Below are 15,707 nucleotides of genomic sequence, written 5' to 3'. Positions count from 1 at the left end.
GATTCTTGTTCTTGGAGGCAAACCCTTTACTGTTAGATATCTCATCCGTTACTTACCTCCAGGTGTCCAAATAACCTGCTACTAGTCTGTCTCTTGAGTTTTTTGGTTTAGACATTATCTGTTCTAAACATGATTTCCCTCTTGAATCACTCACATACTTCTCTTTCATCGTTCATATGATACACAATTATTTGTTACATCAATATTTGGTGTTTGTATTATTATACCATGCAAGCATTGTTAAAAACCAAGCCACTAATTCTAAATTAATATGCATTTTAAAAGAATTTTTGGTAGCAACAATTGCCTTTTTAAATTACTTTGCTATATATATATACACTTCTTGTACTTGTATATGTGAGTATATGGATAGATGATAGATAGATGATAGATAGATAGATAGATAGATAGATAGATAGATAGATAGATAGATAGAGATAGTTGATAGATTCTTAACTCAGTCACAAAGTTGACAGCTCAAGCCTAAAACCTCTTTTATTGTGGTTAAATCCTGTAACCAACTGTAACTATACATTTATTCTCTTTTTGGAGATAATTCTCCAGGACCCCATGATGGTCTGTTTGCTCTCAGGCCCACCACATGTCATCTTGCCTGTGTTGGACTGTCATATCTTTCTCTGCCTTAATTTATCCCTTTCTTTCAGTGAGCATTCTTCTAGTAGCTTCTGAGAAAGGTAGTTACATTTGAATTCTTCACTCTTCCTTCACATTTGATTGATAATTTAGATTGATATAGAAGTCTAAGTTAGAAATAATTTCTTCCATTTTGAAGACATTGCTTTTTCATCATTTTGGTCATGTTGTGGCTATTTAGAAGTCTGATGCCATTGGATACCCAATTTTGTGAAACTTTCCAGTTCCTTTTTTTTTTTTTCATCCTCTCTGGAATTTGAATATTGTTGGTACCAGGTGTTGTGGGGCATTCGTCGTACTGAACATTTGGTAGAAAATGAATCATTTCGGGTGCTTGAATAAAACCACTAATGTTCAGATTCCCCCACCCATTCTCCTCCTGGAAGATTCTAACTTCATTGTCTGAGTGAGGGCTGGGCACCATTTTTCAAAAATTCTCTGAGTAAATTCCACTGTACAGTCAGGGTTGAGAAGCACTGGTCTAGATCAGGGTTTTTCAAACTTCAGTGTACATACATACTGCTCAGGATCTGATTGAAATGCAGGTTTTGACTCAGAAGATCTGGGGAGGGAGCCGGGAATGGGCATCTCTAACAAATGTCCCGTGGTACCAATGTCAATGATACGGATGCTCTGACTCAGAACACACGAGTGAGCTCTATTCCCTGAGAGTTTGTGAGGAAAGATATACCCTGGGCTCCCAAACTACATGGATCAGTATCTGTTCTTTATTCTGATCTCTTGATGATTTTTATGCACCTTGAATTTTGAGAGCCTCTCTTCTAGAGAAAACTTTGAAGATAAAGCAGAAATGATTCAGACTGGACTGACTCCTGATATGCTAAAGCAGTTTAATTAAGCAACAAAATTTAAACATTATTGGGCCTGACTTCTAAAAAATTCCAGTAGTTGGGGAGGCTGTGTATGCGTGCAGGCAGAGGGGATATAGGAAATCTCTGTACCTTCTGTCCAATTTTCTATAAATTTTCTATAAATATAAAACTTTAAAAAATAAAGTCTGTCTATCAAAAAAATCCAATTAAGAGCATGGATAGGTTTACAAGCAACACTACTTAATTTCTGGATCATAGTTTTTTCTGAGACTCATGAGGACCATGAATACATTTTCCAGAAAACAAACAAACATGCAACAAGTATTACAGATAAAATTTTGCATCAAATCAGGGATTTGTGAATCCCTGATGACTATAGTACCTCCAGTTTAAGAATTCCTGGATGATAAGCTTTTAAGCATCATTTCACTTAACAAACATTGATTGAGGAACTATGATGTAGCAGGAGCACTGTTTCAGAATATCTGTGCACAAATAAATAACTCTGTCCTCGTAGAACATCAGTCTTGTGACAAATGGTAGGGTCTCCCTGGGCATGTTCATTATGAAGTTATATGTCTTTCAAAAGCCATATTGAAAAAGGCGGAAAACACATCTGGAGACAGTGTTAGGAATAGCTAAGAAACTCAGCTGTAGAAGTGTGTTTTATCTGAAACTGGTAGATAGTTTATAAGACTTAGATTATATTTATCAAACACTCTGGGTGACTACTGAGACACAAAATTACTTAAATGATACAAGGATCTTAAGATATACATGACCATAAACTTTGATTTTATCTAGTTCCTAATGATTCGAAATTATAATTATTTTTTACTTTTGAAAAAAAATTTTGATGAAGATTCTTGTGTCTCCATCTTAGCAGATATTGGAGAAAAAAGCCATATTTATTCACTTGTGGTTCATTCTTAGCAGACCTACTTTCTCTCTCCAACAGCTATTTTTATAAATACCACTTGTTGGCATTGGATAGGAGAAAGGCAAAAAAGGGAAGGGGAAGAAAGGAAGAAGACAAAGGGGTCAAAGGCGAACATAAATGAGTAAAAGGAGGAAGAAACAATGAGTGAAAAAGAAATGAGAGGGTAAGAGTTAAGAGAAAGAAATGTGAAGTGAGCAGATGTAGGGGGATACCACAGTTATCCCCAAGAGTTATTCAGTGTTTACTCATTATATATCTTATTAAGTCTATTGCCTGAGGGGTACCTGGATGGCTCAGTTGGTTAAATGACCAACTGTTTTTTTTGCCTCAGGTCATGATCTCAAGGTTGTGAGATCAAGCCACACACCAGGCTCCACACTGAGTGTGGAGCCTGTTAAGACTCTCTCTCTCCCTCTGCCTCTCACCCTCTCCCTCTCTAAAAAAAAAAATCTATTGCCTGAAATATAGATGGACTCCACTGGAATCATCATTATATGTACAACACTACAGAGTAACAAGATGTATCCTAGACTTCAATTAAGTAACTGTCTGTGATGAAATTGGGGATAACGGGATGCAAGGAATGAGGTCAGCTAAATGTGAAATAACTTACACTTAAGTAACAATCAGTAAGGAAATGCCCAAGGAGCTAGATAAATATTTCCATTCTAATTTTATTAATGTAGAAGAAAGACTGGAATACAAATGGTAACAATAAAATCTTATCCCTTTTGTTTTGCTCTGCCTGACGAAAAGGTCAGGTTTTAAGAAAAGAATGATTATCAGTTTGGAGGCTTAAAAGAGGGAGCCCCAAAATACTTAGGTAGCAGTACAGTTCAAGACAAAGGATCATCTGCAAGAAGACCCCAATACCATGTCTGTTAGGTAGACATATCGCCTTGGTGAAAATGATATAGGAGGGTATGACAGCTGGATGCTACAGTTGATGATCACTTCATATTCACCTGGCAACCTTCCAAATGACAAATAACATCTCATACAAGTTAATCTCTAGAGAGAGATTATATTGACCAGTAGACTATAGTGTTTGGTCCCATTCGGTGATGTATTTTCTGTACAAATCCCTAAATTGACTTTGTGGTTTCTGTATCAGTCTATTGTGATGTTGATTAGAGAACCTAAATTACTCTGGATACCTGACAAAATCAAGTATCTAAAACAACAAATATGAAGACTTTTTTCATGTTCATGATGATCACATCAATATACCTCCATCTGTGTATGCCATGCTTTGTGGTGAACCAACCACTTTTCCTACGGACACAGCAGATCATTCTGTTTTAATCACAATGTGTATGTTCTATGCTACTTTCTTTGGAGTTTACCCAAAGCTTCACCTAAAAACTTCAAAAAAGGCTAACACATCTCTAAGTTATGAAACTACAAATAAAGTTGAATTTGCTTACATAAAGTACATATTTGAATGAGAGAAGATATGGAATAGCTTCTGAATTGTCCTTATGTCGTTATAACCAACCCAGAAAAACAAGCCATGGAGAAATAATTTTCCTTTCTCCTTAACCTCCTTTAGTTTATGTGGCTTTGGAGAGGTCCATAAAATTACAATCTCTGTTTCTAAAATCTTCCATCTGTTCCTATTGCTTATTCTTCCACTTGAAGACCAAATTCTCTTGCTTCCCAATTATCCTCAGTATCCAACTGTGATGACGGCAAAGGGAGTGGTAGCAGAGAGGATGTGGAACTAAAAAAAGGTGATTGGGTTTCCATCAAAATAGAGAGAGAAAGAGGCAGAAAATCTAGACAATATCCCTGGAGTTTTATAATTATCTGAAGTTTTATCTGTGTACATTGACTTCCAGATGAATTTGCTCCTGTATCCATTTTCTTTTTTTTTTAATTTTTAAATTTATTTTAGTGACAGAGAGAGTGGACAGGGGGCAGAGGGAGAGGGAGAAAGAGAATCTCAGGCAGAGTCCCCACTGAACATAAGCCCAACATGGAGCTTGACCTCACGACCCTGAGATCATGACCTGAACTGAAATCAAGAGTTGAAATCATTAACCGAATGAGCCACTCAGACGCCCCTCCTATGTCTGTTTCTATGGATATCTACCTATGTCCACCACGATAAATACAAAAAAAGGGTATCCAATTTGTTTTGTAAGATAGCTTGTAATGTGTGAAGATTGAAGATGAATTATTTGGTAAATTTGGTATAGTTACAAGTGCCTGATAGATGCTCAATAACTAATAACAATAGTAATATTAATAATAAGGAGAATAATAACAACTAATACCAACCTGTATCATCCTATTTAATAATAATAATAACTTTATTTTAAAGGTGAGTCAACCAAGACACAGAAGAGTAAGTAATTCTCCCAATGCCAGACTTGGCAGTAATTGTGCAGTTGGGGAAGGTTTGAACTCAAGCAATCTTACTACAGATCTTGTGCTCTTAATATTCTATATAATTATTCTTGTCATTATTCCTGTATTTTTATTCTTATTATCATTATCATTATCAATATTATTTAGTTTCTTTTTTTAAGATGTATTTATCTATTTTAGAGAGAGAGAGAGCGCTCAAAAGAGTGAAGGGAGGGGCAGAGGGAGAGAGAGAGAGAGAGAGGCAGAGAAGCAGGCTCCCTGCTGAACATGGAGCCCAGTGCGGGGCGGTGTTCGATCCCAGGATCCTGAGATCCTGACCTGAGCTGAAACCAAGAGTTGGATGCTTAACCGACTGAGCACCCAGGCCCCCCTTATTTACAGTTTCTTAAACTACAACACAACATTCCATAAAATAAAAATGAAATTTGTTTGATCTGTATTGGCAATGCTTGGAGAGTTGATTATTTCAGTGTGGTTACAGAAACTGTATTCATAAATCATAGTGGGCTCACCTTAAACAAGGTCCTGGAATTGATTTTTTTTTAATCCAGAAAGATAATGAATTAATGTGCAAAATAACTGATTGATGTACCTTTCCCAATAACATTCCTAAAGAATTATTTTAAGTGTGGAAAGTAAATAAGACTAATTTGGGAGGATAAGCATGCCAGTATGTCCTAGAATATTCTGAGAGGAGCAATAAGGAGGAAGACACACTCTTTTAGATATCAAAATATATTTAAAAGATACATCAAACAAGATTGTAAAGATAAGCAAAACTATGTAGAAGGTCTTAAAATCCATTTAAAATTATGTGTAAATTTAATATATATTAAAGTATGTTAATCTAAGAAAACATTGATATTAAAAATAAATGTGAAAGAATAATTTGTTAGGGCACCTGGGTGGCTCAGTTGGTTAAGTGTCTCCCTTCAGCTCAGGTCGTGATCTCAGGGTCCTGGGATCAAGCCCCACGTCGGGCTCCCTGCTCAGCAGTGAATCAGCTTCTCCCTCTGCCTCTGCCCCTCCCTCCTGCTCGTGCTCTCTTTCTCTCTCACTCTCTCAAATAAATAAATAAAATCTTAAAAGAAAAAAAGAAAGAATAATTTATTAAGTGGTTCTGAAATGACTGGCCAGCCATTTCTTTTAAAAATAGGGGGAAAATGAATTATGTATCCTTACATCAATCCATAAAAAAGAATTCTAGGTGCATCAAATACTTGAATATAAAACATGAAATAATATTACTCATAAATATAGATGAATATCATAACTTTGGTGATAGAGGTAACCCTTCGAGGAATGATATACAGCAAAACTGCACAGAAGGAGAAAAATGAAGGCCACATACATTTTTAAATGATTACACATCAAAAATGCCACAATTGGATAAAAAATAAACAAGAAAAATGATTTTAAAGAGTATAAAACTTAGAAGGTTAATGTCCTAAATTTAAAAGTAACTCTGATAATTAAAAAGGAAAAAAAAATACTAATAGAAAAATAGGCAAAAGATGTTAACAAAATAACATATAGAAAACATAGTCACAACACATATAAAAAGCTATTTCATCTGACCAGAAATCAAAACAATAAGAAAAAAGGTATATCACTTTGTACCTATCATAATAGGTACAAATGTTGACAAGGATGTGAAGAAAAGCAACCCTTGTGCACTGTTGGTGGGAATGCAAACTGTGCAGCCCCTGTGGAGAACAGTATAGAGGTTCCTCAAAAAATTAAAAATAAAATTACCATATGATCTAGTAATTCCACAACTGAGTATTTACCCAAACAATATGAAAACACTAATTTGAAAAGATATATGCACCCCCATGTTTATTGCAGCATTATTTACTATAGCCAAATTATGGAAGCAAACCAAGTGTCCATCAATAGATAAATGGATGAAGAAAAATGAAAATGGATAAAGAAGAATGAAGAAAAGAATGAAATCTTGCCATTTGCAACAACACGAATGGACCTAGAGGGTATAATGTCAAGTTAAATAAGTCAGTGAGAAAGACAAACATCATATGATTTCACTTATATGTGGAATTTAAGAAACAAAACAAATGAACAAAGATAAACCAAACACCAGACTCCTAACTATAGAGAACAAATTGATGGTTACCAAAGGGGAGGTGGGGGGGGATGGGTGAAATAGGTGATGGGGATGAAGAGAACACTTATGATGAGCACCGGGTGATTTAAAGAATTGCTGAATCAGTATATTGTACACCTGAAACTAATATAACACTGTATATAATTATAATGGAATTTATAAGAAAAATAAATAAATAATAAACAAAACCTTAATAAGATACACTCCATGTGATCTTATTTAATCCTCACAATAACTAGATAGATTGAAGCTGTTATATTCTCATTTTACAAGTGTGAAGGCTGAAACACAAAAGCATTATGAATTAAGTTCATATATCCTATTGTTCAAAATTATGTGTGATTTCTACCATAGAGAAACATCTCTCTAAGCATAAATTAAAAAATAAAGGAATATCTCTTCCTTTCCTTATTTTCACAACCTGGCTTATGATTCCCCAAAACTAATATCATAATAATGCCTGAAATTAAGAAAGTGGGTCAAAAATGTCCAATAGTACACATGGGCAAGCTTACTTATAAATTGAATGCAAAATATTAAGGCTGATGACAATAATAACATCCTCCCTAAGTAATTTGAAAATTACAGTCTTCTAAATTATTAAATACTTATACATAATTTTATCTTTCTATAAACCAACCTTTGTATGATAATGATATAACATATAACATTAGCAATGGAGAAAACCCATATAGACACAAACACATACCAAGAAGTGGAGATACCCAGTCTCCACTCAAGCTGTTTGTGAAAGACACATACCTCTAGTAGCATTTAATTCTCTAAAAAATGAATCACTATGCAGATTGCCAAGATAGAATTGATCATTGCAAGCTTTATATCATCTTAATAGTATGTGGACATAGATCCCTATAAATCATCAACTGTAGATTTCGAACTTTTACTAGAGAAAGTCAAGTGGCTTGGGGTTCCCATCTTGATATAGACCAGGGGTCAAAGCCTAGTTCTTCTGCTTGGTCATGGGAACCTTAGCAAGTTACTCTGTTTCTCTAAGCCTGAGTTTCTTTGTTGGCAAATTACCAGTCCTGAACTCCCCAGACTGTACTTATAATTAAATGACATAAGGAACCAAGTGAGATGCCAGCCACAAATATTTTTTTCCCCAATGTCAGTTATTGTGAGTATTGCTGGTTTCGTAAGATGTGAGGTTGCTGGGAGAGGAAGAATGCATGCTGATGGCATGCATCGGTGCATCATTTATTAAACAAAGGTCATAAGAAGAGAATATATATAAAAAGAGAAATATAAATTCTACTCTGTGTTCAGTAACAAATATTCTATGTTCTCTGAGATAATTTAATAATCACTCTCACTTACTGCTTTCCCCAAAGTACAAGAAAAACAAAACGTGTGTCACACCAAATTTCAACTTCTTGCCAACCCTGCACTTTGCCAGTGGTACACCCACAGAGCATATGGCTAACAGAACATTCTCTTCTGCATTCTGCGCTTAAATCTTCCCCCCAGAGAGGTCCTCTTCCTCCTGGGGCTCACACATTTAAGACATACTGCAGTTTTTCAATTACCACTTAGTCCGGTAGAGAAGGAAGATGCCTTCATTTGACTTTGCACTTGTAACGGAGGAATGCAAATCAGTTTGATGTGTTTTTAGCTGATGCTATATAGTACTTTTCACAGACCTGCCCAACATTTGCTGATCCCTGAGAAGTTTAAGTGAGCCCACTCAAATTGAAATAGTGATCAGTAAGAGAATTTTTGGAGAAAAGGAGAGGTGACAGCTCTCAATCATAAGCAAGAGTACACTTATTCTTTTTATAAAACTGGCTTACCTGATCGTGCTCATCAAAATCAGTTCCTGCAAAGAGACTAGTTGTATAAGCAGTGTTTACGTAACCAAGCCCGGCAGACCCAGGCAAGTACCACCTTCACATATGTACCAGTATGATCAGATATTCAGCTGAATGCACCTGGAAACAGACATTTCTGCTTTAACAACACTTGCAAGGGATTCCTTAACTTTGGTCTCTGTACAAGAAGTCATTGCTAATTGAGATAAACCAGAACAATATTTCATGTGGACTGCATACTGCATAACAAACACATTACAATAAGTAGAAAGGCTATCAAATCTTTACATGATCAGTTCTTCTTCACCAAGTAACTGCTACCATATCTTAGACATTAGTGATTGTTGGTAAACTCTCAACCAGTTTTTAATTTTTTTTCTTACATTTGCCTTTGTTATGTTGGTTGTCTTCTGAAATGCTGGACATAACTAATAGGTCAGCCAGATGCGTCTCCATTGACATAAGTCAGGTTCTAATGTTTGGATTTCCTTTAATGTCACTGGTGTTTTTCATCTATCTTCTCTTGATAATTTTTCATATCTATAGTTCTAAAACCCTGATGGAGGGACATTGTTTCTGTCTGACTACTCAGAAGCCCCTAGATTCTTTATTTTATTGGCTTTATTGGTTGAATCATTTGAAGTTGCCAGTACTGACCACTTTGGGTTTAAAAAAGTGATAATTTCATGTAATTCTACCTAATATTTTGACTTTGTTTTGCTCATATTATACTTTCTACTTTTGACACTAGCTTTTCACCCACTGTGCAGGGCTAGAGGCAGGGGTTATTTCTCTAAGATACCCAGTGTGGTTGTATTATCAATGATTTCATTTAATGCATCTTCTCTCTTGCTTATTACCTTGTTGACCAAATGACCAGTACAGTCATACTGGTTAGACTGGCCTCACAGACTGACCTTGCCCTGATCTTCACGTTTTTTTGTTCTGTACTAATTTCCAGGTATCAACGAATCCTCTGCTTTCTGTCCTTTTCATCATCATTACAGCTTTTATGATCATTATTACTGCAGCGGAAATTTACATAACCCTTCTTACGTGCCAGTGCTCTGCTCAGTGTTAAACATATATCACTCATTTAAATAAATGAAGTTATCTATTACCTCGGCTAGGTGGAGGGATGGGTGACACAGTTGAACTTAGTTGAACTGCCAGACAACAGAGAATATTTCCAAATAAAAATTTAATTGGGTTATTTTATAAATAGATTTTGTTGTGTGTACATTTCTAATAATTTAAAATGAAATTAATTATAACCACAATGCATGGCTATCCGGCTCCAGTTCCACTAGATAATCATACCAATGGGGTATACAACTCCAAAGGGCTCCATCAGATAGAATAAAATGCAAACGGCAACCCCTAGAATACAGCCACAAAGCATGCTTCCTGGAGGTATGCAATAGTTTGTCCCTCTGTTTACAAATCAGTGCAAGTGTCTAAAGTAGATTAAACTATAGGTTCCAATTAATGATTTATTTTTAACAGAATGATTATCAATAAGCATATGATAGCTTCACTGTGGCCAGAGTGTACTCCCCAGCCTTTGGCTTTGGGCTTGGCCATTTGATTATGATGCCTTTGGCCTATGGGTTGTCAGTGGACATGATGTAGGAAAGGCTTTGGAATGAGTTTGTGTGGTTAGTTGCTCTCCTGCACTCCTACCTCTTGCCCTGAGAAGAACATGTCACATGTAGCTTCTGGTCCAAGAAAGATGACAGACTAATGAAGCTGGCCTAGATAATGCAACCCACAGCTTGCAGCCAAGCCCAGCTGAACCCAAATCCCAGATGACATACAGATGCCTGAGTGAGATACACATTTTTATTGCTGTATGCCAAAGCATGTGCAGTAGTCTGTTAAAGTGTTAATATGACAATGGCTGATTGTTAAAAACACCCTACAGCTGAAATAGCTAAACTAGGTAACGGAATATGTTTGTGGTCTGTTTCATGTGAAGGTTATGTTATTGTGAGTTTCCAAAAAGTTTACACTGTATGATTCCTGCTCTCATAACCAAAAGCATCTGTTATATAGGTACCTTGTTCCTTGCTTAATTGCACAAACATTCATTTGGCATTTTCTAGGTTCCAGGAATCATGGCAGCTTCTGGGGATACAGAGATGAATAGGACGTCATCACTGACCTCAAGGAGCCTAAAAGTAATTGAAAGTGATAGACCGGTAACACAGTAATGGAAAATCGTATGATAAACCATTATACAAGAGCCCTGAACAAAGATAGCAAGCTCATTTGTTTTATAACAAACCAGCGGAAAGCTAATCTGTGACCGCGGGTCTAAGCTTTTGCCTATGTAGAACGCAGTCCACATATATGAGAACAAAAGCCATCATTCTGGCCTCTCTCAGCCCCATGCTCCATGGAACTGTGAAACTCAGCCCTCTGGCAAACTTGCTTATTCACAGCTGAAATACCAGGAAGCAATTTTTAAAAATTTCCAAGCAAATAAAATAGATGTCATAAATTCCATGCACTGAAGTTCATATATTGTACTCCTAATATTTACCTCAAGACCCTCAAACCAGAAAGTATTCCTTCTTTATCAGGCACAAATCTCAGCATATCATGCAGTAGTTAGTTAACATGATTTCAGGCAGCAGAGTGAATGTAGGTACAGTCTATATGAGAAATTGGAATCTGAAAATGAAATGAAATGAAGGGCCACTCCATGGACCCACTGAGATTGTGTGATTTAAGGGGGAAAAAACAGTGACCTCTCTATAATAAGAAAAGCCTATGTCTGAACCAAAATAGAAATAGCAGTTTCCATCACAGGTAGGACTGAGGATGTGGCTTTGGGTGGTAGGGGAAGAAGCCCAGTGAAGGTACCTGACACTTTACTTTCCTCTTCTTTCTGTCTTTTTACTTAAGTTCAATTTGGTTAACATATTGTTAACTGTATTATTAGTTTCTGGGGTAGAATTTAGTGATTCATCATTTGCATATAACACTGAGTGCTCATTATATCACGTGCCCTCCTTAATGCCCACCACCCAGTTAACCCCATCCCTCTGCCCCCCTCCCCTCCAACAACCCTCAGTTTGTTCCCTGTAGTTAAGAGTCTCTTATGGTTTGCCTCTCTCTGTTTTTATCTTATTTTATTTTTCCTTCCCTTCCCCTATGTTTATCTGTTTTGTTTCTTAAATTCTACATATGAGTGAAATCATATGGTATTTGTCTTTCTCGGGACTGACTTATTTTGCTTAGCATAATACCTTCTAGTTCCATCCATGTCCTTGCAAATAGCAAGATTTCATTCTTTTTGATGGCTGGGTAATATTCCATTATATATATATATATATATATATATATATATATATATATATATATATCTTCTTTATCCATTCATCTGTCAGTGGACATCTGGGCTCTTTCCATGTTTTGGTTATTGTGGACATTGCTGCTTTAAACACTGGGGTGTTGGTGCCCCTTCAAATCACTATGTTTGTATCCTTTGGATAAATATCTAGTAGTGCAATTGGTGGGTTGTGAGATAGTTCTATTTTTAACTTTTTGAGGAATCTCCATACTGTTTTCCAGAGTGGCTGTACCAGTTTGCAGAAATAGATCCTCAACTCTGGTCAACTCATCTTCAACAAAGCAGGAAAGAATATCCAATGGAAAAAAGTCGCTTCAACAAAGGGTATTGGGAAAATTGGACAGCAACAGAATGAAACTGGACGACTTTACATTCTTTAAATGTAAGTTACACTGATTACTTTCTTTAAAGGACCTCTGGTCTGACCACTGATACTTCACTTGCCTCTTTTGCTGTTTCTTCTGGCGTTTTGTTCATTGCTCTCTTATCAACACTGGTGCTCAAAAAACATTGTTCTAAGAGACACTGCTCCCTCTGCTCATCCTACCCTCCCCCCAATCATTCCTCTTTAATTAAAGTTAAGCTGTGCCACATTGTTCATGTTTTTTAGGGAACCACTTATTTTTTCTCAGCTTATATATCCGCATATATAGAATGGGGCTAATAAAATCTGCTTTGCAGATTTATTCCAAGGAGTAGAGATCACATGTGTAAAATGCCCATCCCAGTATCTGGCACACAGAGTGAGTGGACAAATAAAATAAACTGAATTTGAATAGCAAGGTTTCTAACATGAGCGATCATCTAATGGAAAGGATTAAATACAGAAACCGTGTCAAATATGAAATTATTTCACCATAAAAATGGTAGGAATACATCCTGTTGTATATTTAATTTGTCCAGGCTATCAACGATATTCAAATAAGGGAATCAATCCCTGTCTGCAATTAACTTAATATACAATATTTCAAAAAATGAAGAATGTCTCGACTTTGTCAACACCCTGAAATCTAAATAGGGGTATTTCTAGAATAACATATTTCTGCATAGGCACAAGTTGAGGCAAAAGGAGATTAGCATTTATGGTGGCTTTTCCAACTTCAACAACAGGATATTTGGTCTGATTTGTTTCATTACCTCAGTGCTAATGAAGGTCATGCATATCAAAGGCCTTAATTACAGATGAAAGACATGATTCACAGTGGCTAAGAAAGAAAGACATTAGAGTCTCACTAGCAACCAGCTTTCCTGAGCAACGCTGTGGTCTGATGGAAGAATATTGCACTGTAATTAGGGCATCCTTTTCAGGATGATTGTAACTGCAAAGGCTTGTCTTCTGACCACAATCTGCTTTTTGTTCATGAGCTAAATTGTCACTTGTTCAGCAACTAACATATCCTTTGTGCTTTGCCTTGATTTGCCAGACGATCAAGAACTCAACAAAATATGCAGCTAATTGTTTCTATTTCACTTAGCAAATATTGAGAAAGAGTGAATATTTCTGCTAGTTATTTTGGAAATTGTTCCCACTGAGAAGCTTTAAGGAGTATTAACTGCCATTCATGTGGCATGAAAGAAACAAGTTTTCATTTTGAAATGGAATATATTTTAGATTAGGGACTCATTAAAACATTAGTAACGGCAAGGTAGGGCAAATTAGAATCACATGATCAGTTTTCCATTTTAGGGTCATTCACATTTGAATACCAAGATTGACGGCCAATCACTTATCATCTCAATTTATAAAATGTAATCAGAAATTGCCAGGTGCAGAATGTCCAACCAATCTCCATAAGATTTTTTTTCCCCTTAATGATAAAAGGGAACCCCAAATTCATACCTTAGGAGTTCTCTAGGGAATGGTTTATAAAGGTATGACATAGTGGGAGAAGTGCTATGTCCCCACAAAAATTTTCCTTCAAAATCTCAAGTCATTAATTAAACCATGCTTAGTTTTGACAGATTGGTTAATTAAAATTGCATGCCCTCTCCCTGGATCTTTTCTCATTTAAAAAAAGTGCTTTCTGAGAACAGTCAGCAACAAATTCTGAGGCAATTATCTCACTGCAGGAATTATTTCACTACGGGGAAAATATAGGACTTGAAATAATCCCTACTTTGTGGTTTTAACACACCTTTCCCCGGCACCCTGCACCCCCCACGTTAAGTGTGCATGCAGGCGCGTGTGCGTGCACACACACACACACACACAATGAGCACACCTGAGTCTATGGAGGGTGGTGGAGGTGGAGGGATGTCGAAGTCACTCTTATTTAGGTCAGTTCTTCTCACTGTGGTAATTAGCTTTCAGGATCCTGGCAGACTCAGGCATATTTTAGGATTTCAATTCTGTGTAACCATATAGGCTATATATAGACTTTTCCCTGCAAATTTCTATTTTCCATTCCTCATTACCAATCTCAAAATTTCTCCTTTAGGAATGAAATGTGGCTTATTACGTATCAGTCTAAATGTGGAACATTCAAATATTTTCCAAGATGACCATGGAAACAAAAGTTTATTTTTTTCAAGTATGGGGGAATTAGTATTTCATCTTATCTTATTTTTATTGAAGTATAATTGACATATAACATTATATTAGTTTCAAGGGTGCAACATAATGATTTGATATTTGTATACATTGTCAAATGATCACCACAATAAGTCTATTTAACATGCAAAGTTAGTATTTTGATTATTACAGAATGTCTGAAAATCAGTATTTTTATATTAGAATTTAAAAAGTTAGACAATATATAATAGTTTTGTTTATTTAAACAATAAATTAGAAATGGAAATTTGTTTTTAAAGAGTTCAATAGCAACCACTATGTATAGCTTTTTTTTTTAATTTAATTTTATTATGTTATCTTAATCACCATACATTACATCATTTGTTTTTGATGTGGTGTTCCGTGATTCATTGTTTGCGTATAACACCCAGTGCTCCATGCAGAACGTGCCCTCCTTAATACCCATCACCGGGCTAACCAATCCCCCCACCCCCCTCCCCTCTAAAACCCTCAGTTTGCTTCTCGGAGTCCATAGTCTCTCATGGTTCGTCTCCCCCTACAATTACCCCCTTCATTTTTCCCTTCCTACTATCTTATTTTTTTTTAAACATATAATGTATTATTTCTTTCAGAGGTACAGGTCTGTGATTCAACAGTCTTACACAAATCACAGCGCTCACCATAGCACATACCCTCCCCAGTATCCATCACCCAGTTACCCCATCTCTCCCACCCCCCACCACTCCAACAACCCTCAGTTTGTTTCCTGAGATAAGAATTCCTCATATCAGTGAGAACTGATGATACTTGTCTTTCTCTGATTGACTTATTTTGCTTAGCATAATACCCTCTGGTTCCATCCACGTTGTTGCAAATAACAAGATTTTGGTTTTTGGATGGCTGCATAATATTCCATTGTATATATATACCACATCTTCTTTATCCATTCATCTGTTGATGGACATCTGGGCTCTTTCCATAGTTTGGCTATTGGGGACATTGCTGCTATAAACATTGGGGTGCACATACAACTTCGGATCACTACATTTGTATCTTTGGGGTAAAAACCCAGTAGTGCAATTG

The sequence above is a fragment of the Neomonachus schauinslandi genome, chromosome 3, assembly GCF_002201575.2.
Source record: "Neomonachus schauinslandi chromosome 3, ASM220157v2, whole genome shotgun sequence".
Taxonomy (NCBI): domain Eukaryota; kingdom Metazoa; phylum Chordata; class Mammalia; order Carnivora; family Phocidae; genus Neomonachus; species Neomonachus schauinslandi.
Note: the sequence above shows the minus strand (reverse complement) of the source record.